The sequence below is a fragment of the Oncorhynchus tshawytscha genome, linkage group LG22 (assembly GCF_018296145.1).
Source record: "Oncorhynchus tshawytscha isolate Ot180627B linkage group LG22, Otsh_v2.0, whole genome shotgun sequence".
Lineage (NCBI taxonomy): Eukaryota > Metazoa > Chordata > Actinopteri > Salmoniformes > Salmonidae > Oncorhynchus > Oncorhynchus tshawytscha.
The window spans coordinates 15,189,293-15,197,566 of NC_056450.1; positions in this window are offsets into that span (position 1 = coordinate 15,189,293).

Consider the following 8,274-nt stretch of genomic DNA (forward strand, 5'->3'; position numbering starts at 1 on the left):
AGACTGGCCAATAAAAGATTAAGATGGGCAAAAGAACACAGTAGACAGAGGAACAGAGGAACAGAGGAACTCTGCCTAGAAGGCCAGCATCCCGGAGTCGCCTCTTCACTGTTGACGTTGAGACTGGTGTTTTGCAGGTACTATTTAATGATTCTGCCAGTTGAGGACTTGTGAGGAGTCTGTTTCTCAAACTAGACACTAATGTACTTTGTCCTCTTGCTCAGTTTTGCACCGGGGCCTCCCACTCCTCTATCTATTCTGGTTAGAGTCAGTTTGCGCTGTTCTGTGAAGGAAGTAGTACACAGCGTTGTACGAGATTTTCCGTTTCTTGGCAATTTCTCGCATGGAATAGCCTTCATTTCTCATAACAAGAATAGACGGATGAGTGTCAGAAGAAAGTTCTTTATTTCTGGCCATTTTGAGCCTGTAATCGAACCAGCAAATGCTGATGCTCCAGATACTCAACTAGTCTAAAGAAGGCCAGTTTTATTACTTCTTTAATCAGCACAACAGTTTTCAGCTGTGCTAACATAATTGCAAAAGGGTTTTCTAATGATCAATTAGCCTTTAAAATTACAAACTTGGATTAGCTAACACAACATGCCGTTGGAACACAGGAGTGATGGTTGCTGATAATGGGCCTATGTACTCCTATGTAGATATTCCATTAAAAATCTGCCGTAAAAACACAGAACGTGTGAAATATGGGTTTATTCTCTGCTATTTAAATCTGAAATCAGAATGTTAAACATCTTCTACCAATTCAACAATACAGCTGTTTTGGTAACTGCATCAACTACTTTCTCTCAACTTTTACAAACAAATACAATATTGTCCACTTTCCCAAAAACTCACATAAAAACTATAAGCTTATGAAATCTTGGTCTGCTTCTCTGTTTTTCCAATCTGATCAATCAAATGATATCACTAGGAGAGCCCATTTAACTTTTATTTAAGACTGATTGTGCCACACATCTCACCCCAACCCATAAAATAGCCTGCTATAAACAACCCTCACACTCACTAATCAAACTACAATAGTGACCCCACTTCCTGTAGCTAACCTGGCCATGGCCTACCTGTCTTAAACATGAACTATTACTACTTTAATGTACCTCTACTAGAAGTCCTGGGGCTACTTAGGCTCCTCCATGCACCTTTTCAGAAAATAACACCATTTATTTGCAGTATAGCTATTGGAATTAGGCCAGGCATGCAAAAGACAAATTGTTAGTTTATCATTAGATTGTTGTGTTTCTATGTCCTGCCTTGGTATAGGTTCTGAGATTAAATAGGTGTCACACCCTGACCTGTTTCACCTGTCTTGTGCTTGTTTCACCTGTCTTGTGTTTCACCTGTCTTTGTTTCACCTGTCTTGTGCTTAATTGGTTACACCCTCCATGTGTAACCAATTATCCCCTGTGTATTTATACCCCTTTTTCGTGGTATCCAATTGGTAGTTACAGTCTTGTCCCATTGCTGCAACTCCCGTGCAGACTTGGGAGAGGTGAAGGTTGAGAGCCGTGCGTCCTCCACAACACAACACAACACAACACAACAAAACACAACACAGCCAAGCCAAGCCAAGCGAAGCCAAGCGAAGCCAAGCGGCCAAGCCAAGCCAAGCGAAGCCAAGCCAAGCCAAGCCAAGCCAAGCCAAGCCAAGCCAAGCCAAGCCAAGCCCAAGCCAAGCCAAGCCAAGCCAAGCCAAGCCAAGCCAAGCCGCACAGCTTCTTGACACGCGCTGCTCGCTTAACCCAGAAGCCAGCCGCACCATTGTGTTGGAGGAAACACCGTACACCTGGCAACCATGTCAGCGTACCCGGCCTGCCACAGGAGTCGCTAGTGCGCGATGGGCAAGAACATCCCTGCCAGCCAAACTCTCCCCTAACCCAGACGACACTGGGCCAATTGTCCACCCCCCCATGGGTCTCTCGGTTGCAGTCAGCTGTGACAGAGCCTGGAGTCGAACCAGGACCTCTAGTGGCACAGCTACCACTGCAATGCAGTGCCTTAGACTACTGCGACACTCGGGAGGCCCCCCTGTGCATTTATACCTATGTTTTCTGTTTGTCTGTTGCCACTTCGTCTTGTCTCGACAAGCCTACCAGCGCTTTTTCTGTACTCCTGTTTTTCTCTCTCATCCCTGTTTTCTAGTTTTCCCGGTTTTGACCATTCTGCCTGCAATGACCCTGAGCCTGCCTGCCATTCTGTACCTTGTGACACTGCCCTGGATTACTGACCCCTGCCTGCCCTGACCCTGAGCCTGCCTGCCGTTCTGTACCTTGTGACACTGCCCTGGACTACTGACCCCTGCCTGCCCTGACCCTGAGACTGCCTGCCATTCTGTATCTTTCGGACTCTGCTCTGGATTACTGACCTCTGCCTACCCTGACCTGTTGTTTGCTTGCCACTGTTGTTGTAATACACTTTTGTTACTTCAAACTGTCTGCATCTGGGTCTTGTCCTGAGGTCTGATAATAGGAAACGATGTCACGCTCCTATTGCACAGCAGTACTCTAGCTTACCCATATTGTCAAATATTTTACATAAACTAGCGGTCTATTTACTCTGTTAGCAGGATATTTTAATCTTTAGCAGTAATGTATGCTGTATCTGGAAAATGACTGTCAGTTTCTGGAAGAGAAAACAATACAAATGGTTGTGCACCTGTCCGCAGAACGTTAGAATTCAACAATGTTTTGCATTGACATTTTCCCCAACCTAAATATTCTGAAACATAGGCAGGCTATGAAAAAAAAATGCAATTATGGTACTGACAGTATCTTACTAAGGCCTACTTCAATGTAAAAGATCAACTGTTCACTTGTTAGATTCGACTGTATAAGCCTACTACTACTACCTAGTCTCCCACTGAAGGCTACTATCAGCTATTTATAAAACAGTCACTCCTTTACAAATTTGTAACAGATTGTATGAATTGGAATTCGCTATATATCATATGAATTGCACAAAAAGAAGATAGGGTAGCCTAGTGGTTAGAGCATTGGACTAGTAACCGAAAGGTTGCAAGTTCAAATCCCCGAGCTGACAAGGTACAAAATCTGTCGTTCCGCCCTTGAACAGGCAGTTAACCCACTGTTCCTAGGCCGTCATTGAAAATAAGAATTTGTTCTTAACTGACTTGCCTAGTAAAATAAAGGTTAAAAAATATATATATATATATATGGCAGGAGGTAACATATCATACAAAACGAATGACGTTGTACACAATTTTGGCTCGTGAGTTCTACTTTCAAAACTACTGGATAAAAAGTATATAAAACCTCTGGAATACATCTTTGAAACACTTTTTACTTCTTCAACTACCACACAAATGATTTGAAATAGCTATATTAAGTCACACAATTTTTCTCCATTGAAAATTACCATCCAGTTGATATTGTACTGCACTGTTGACGGTGCTTGCAAGTAAGAGTTTCGCTGTACTTTTTATACCGGTCCTGCTATCTGGGATCCTTGTGACTTCCCTACCCCGTTGAAGTTTAATGTAAAATGGTCGGTGGCGATTTTAGCATGTACATCTTGGTGGGGAAAACTCACTACAGAACACTAAACAATACATTAATTGCACTATAATGGTGAAAACCAGTGCCCAGAAACTGTTAGGGCCTACATAAAGCTGTCCCAACAGCAGAGCTTTCTTTTCAGCACCATGGAGTAAATCCTTACCACCGCTACACCTGGCTATCAGCGGAGCCTTGTCTGGCAACGAAACTGTTCATTCAGCCTCATTTACTGCCTTTTAAAAAACATAGCTGATATGGCTGACTTTCTTAAACAAATGTGGTTTCTACTGACAGCTGAGATATACAAACTATGGTATAAGGGAACGGTGAGTAGATAAGATGCAATCCGTAATTTTGATCAAGACATCGATGAGTGAGCTAGGACGGACGTAGTCAATATAACTATTTGTTCAGCACTTTTGAAGTGTACAGCGACAGAATTCAGAACACAGGCCATTCTTACAGTATTCTCCGTGTACACCAAGTTATAACTGTATGATAAATAAAGGGGGCATATAAAGAGACAATGAAAGCTCTTACAATATTCAATGATGACATTTCTCTAAAACAGGTTATAGGCTACATGTGCACCACCAAGTCAGAACAGTAGGCTGTTCAGGGGGAAAGGGACCAAATTATTAGGGTGAGGCACATGGGCTACTAACAGCTTACTACACAACATACACTTAGTATTACTTTCTTAGCTACAGTATACATATCTCCCTGGCATATTACATAATTTATGCAGCAGCATATAAGACATGTTTGTCATGAAACGTTGTCATTAAAGTCTGGCATTCTTTGGATTTATGGGGCTTTCAAGACAACTGGGAACTCTGGGGAAAAAAACAAGGTGAAATCATGACGTCAGTGATCTTCTGGCCTTCTTTAGAGGCCCGAGTTCCCGACTTGGAATTCCCAGTTGGATGACCACTCAAGAGTTCCCAGGTGTCTTGAACTCCTTCAAGTCTTAGATTTCCCAGTTCCGAGTTTCCAGTTGTTTTGAACGTGGCAGAAATCATGCAGGATTGAGAGCATGGCCAATGTATTCAAGTTTTTCTGGCCCATGGTGTTGCGTGTTTATGTTTATCCTTTGAAGCTTGGAAAAGAGACTCTTAAACCCAGACTTGGAACACGCACCCTCTCCACCAAATAGCGGGCAAGGGAAGCAAAAAGTGATTGCTTTGCGATGCTTGCAGTTAGACACTGATTCCTTCCAAACCACTCAATGTTGAATTTAAGATTTCCAACTTGTTGTGTAATGTTTATGTCCAATGGCCGATGAGCACTGATACGTTTTATCTATAATTTCTCTTCATATGACAAGGTTTGAAAAGGATTTGCCAGTAGATTGATTCATGATGATGACTGCTTGTCTAGCTTGCTAGCTAAGATTTTGAAAGTATGATGTTGACATGATCATTCGAGCTTCAATGCGATACCATTCTCCTTCCGTGGCCACCAACTGCTCTTAAACGCAGGGAAAACTAAATGCATGCTATTCAACCGATCACTGCCCGCACCTGCTCGCCTGTCCAGCATCACTACTCTGGATGGCTCTGACTTAGAATACGTGGACAACTACAAATACCTGGGTGTCTGGTTAGACTGTAAACTCTCGTTCCAGACTCACATTATGCATCTCCAATCCAAAATTAAATCTAGAATCGGCTTCCTATATCGCAACAAAGCATCCTTCACTCATGCTGCCAAACATACCCTTGTAAAACTGACCATCCTACTGATCCTCGACTTCGGTGATGTCATCTATAAAATAGCCTCCAACACTCTACTCAAAAAACTGGATGCAGTCTATCACAGAGCCATCCATTTTGTCACCAAACCCCCATACACTACCCACCATTGCGACCTGTACACTCTAAATCAAATCAAATCGAATCAAATGTTATTTGTCACATACACTTGGTTAGCAGATGTTAATGCGAGTGTAGCGAAATGCTTGTGCTTCTAGTTCCGACAATGCAGTAATAACCAACAAGTAATCTAACTAACAATTCCAAAACTATTGTCTTATACACAGTGTAAGGGGATAAAGAATATGTACATAAGGATATATGAATGAGTGATGGTACAGAGCAGCATAGGCAAGATACAGTAGATGGTATCGAGTACAGTATATACATATGAGATGAGTATGTAAACAAAGTGGCATAGTTAAAGTGGCTAGTGATACATGTATTACATAAGGATGCAGTCGATGATATAGAGTACAGTATATACGTATGCATATGAGATGAATAATGTAGGGTAAGTAACATTATATAAGGTAGCATTGTTTAAAGTGGCTAGTGATATATTTACATCATTTCCCATCAATTCCCATTATTAAAGTGGCTGGAGTTGAGTCAGTGTCAGTGTCAGTGTGTTGGCAGCAGCCACTCAATGTTAGTGGTGGCTGTTTAACAGTCTGATGGCCTTGAGATAGAAGCTGTTTTTCAGTCTCTCGGTCCCAGCTTTGATGCACCTGTACTGACCTCGCCTTCTGGGTGATAGCGGGGTGAACAGGCAGTGGCTCGGGTGGTTGATGTCCTTGATGATCTTTATGGCCTTCCTGTAACATCGGGTGGTGTAGGTGTCCTGGAGGGCAGGTAGTTTGCCCCCGGTGATGCGTTGTGCAGACCTCACTACCCTCTGGAGAGCCTTACGGTTGTGGGCGGAGCAGTTGCCGTACCAGGCGGTGATACAGCCCGCCAGGATGCTCTCGATTGTACATCTGTAGAAGTTTGTGAGTGCTTTTGGTGACAAGCCAAATTTCTTCAGCCTCCTGAGGTTGAAGAGGCGCTGCTGCGCCTTCTTCACAATGCCGTCTGTGTGAGTGGACCAATTCAGTTTGTCTGTGATGTGTATGCCGAGGAACTTAAAACTTGCTACCCTCTCCACTACTGTTCTATCGATGTGGATAGGGGGGTGTTCCCTCTGCTGTTTCCTGAAGTCCACAATCATCTCCTTAGTTTTGTTGACGTTGAGTGTGAGGTTATTTTCCTGACACCACACTCCGAGGGCCCTCACCTCCTCCCTGTAGGCCGTCTCGTCGTTGTTGGTAATCAAGCCTACCACTGTTGTGTCGTCCGCAAACTTGATGATTGAGTTGGAGGCGTGCGTGGCCACGCAGTCGTGGGTGAACAGGGAGTACAGGAGAGGGCTCAGAACGCACCCTTGTGGGTGCCCAGTGTTGAGGATCAGCGGGGTGGAGATGTTGTTGCCTACCCTCACCACCTGGGGGCGGCCCGTCAGGAAGTCCAGTACCCAGTTGCACAGGGCGGGGTCGAGACCCAGGGTCTCGAGCTTGATGACGAGCTTGGAGGGTACTATGGTGTTGAATGCCGAGCTGTAGTCGATGAACAGCATTCTCACATAGGTATTCCTCTTGTCCAGATGGGTTAGGGCAGTGTGCAGTGTGGTTGAGATTGCATCGTCTGTGGACCTATTTGGGCGGTAAGCAAATTGGAGTGGGTCTAGGGTGTCAGGTAGGGTGGAGGTGATATGGTCCTTGACTAGTCTCTCAAAGCACTTCATGATGACGGAAGTGAGTGCTACGGGGCGGTAGTCGTTTAGCTCAGTTACCTTAGCTTTCTTGGGAACAGGAACAATGGTGGCCCTCTTGAAACATGTGGGAACAGCAGACTGGTATAGGGATTGATTGAATATGTCCGTAAACACACCGGCCAGCTGGTCTGTGCATGCTCTGAGGGCGCGTCTGGGGATGCCGTCTGGGCCTGCAGCCTTGCGAGGGTTAACACGTTTAAATGTCTTACTCACCTCGGCTGCAGTGAAGGAGAGTCCGCATGTTTTCGTTGCAGGCAGTGTCAGTGGCACTGTATTGTCCTCAAAGCGGGCAAAAAAGTTATTTAGTCTGCCTGGGAGCAAGACATCCTGGTCCGTGACTGGGCTGGATTTCTTCTTGTAGTCTGTGATTGACTGTAGACCCTGCCACATGCCTCTTGTGTCTGAGCCGTTGAATTGAGATTCTACTTTGTCTCTGTACTGACACTTAGCTTGTTTGATAGCCTTGCGGAGGGAATAGCTGCACTGTTTGTATTCGGTCATGTTACCAGTCACCTTGCCCTGATTAAAAGCAGTGGTTCACGCTTTCAGTTTCACGCGAATGCTGCCATCAATCCACGGTTTCTGGTTAGGGAATGTTTTAATCGTTGCTATGGGAACGACATCTTCAACGCACGTTCTAATGAACTCGCACACCGAATCAGCGTATTCGTCAATATTGTTATCTGACGCAATACGAAACATATCCCAGTCCACGTGATGGAAGCTAGTTGGTTGGCCCTCGCTTCATACGTGTCGCCAAACCCACTGGCTACAGGTTATCTACAAGTCGCTGCTAGGTAAAGCCCGGCCTTATCTCAGCTCACTGGTCACCATAGCAGCACCCACTCGTAGCACGCACTCCAGCAGGTATATCTCACTGGTCACCCCCAAAGCCAATTCCTCTTTTGGTCGTCTTTCCTTTCAGTTCTCTGCTGCCAATGACTGGAACGAACTGCAAAAATCTCTGAAGCTGGAGACTCATATCTCCCTCACTAGCTTTAAGCACCAGCTGTCAGAGCAGCTCACAGATCACTGCACCTGTACATAGCCCATCTATCTACCTCATCCCTATACCATATTTATTTATTTATCTTGCTCCTTTGCACCCCAGTATCTCTACTTGACTATGTTTTGTTTACTCCATGTGTAACTCTGTGTTGTTGTATGTGTCGAATTG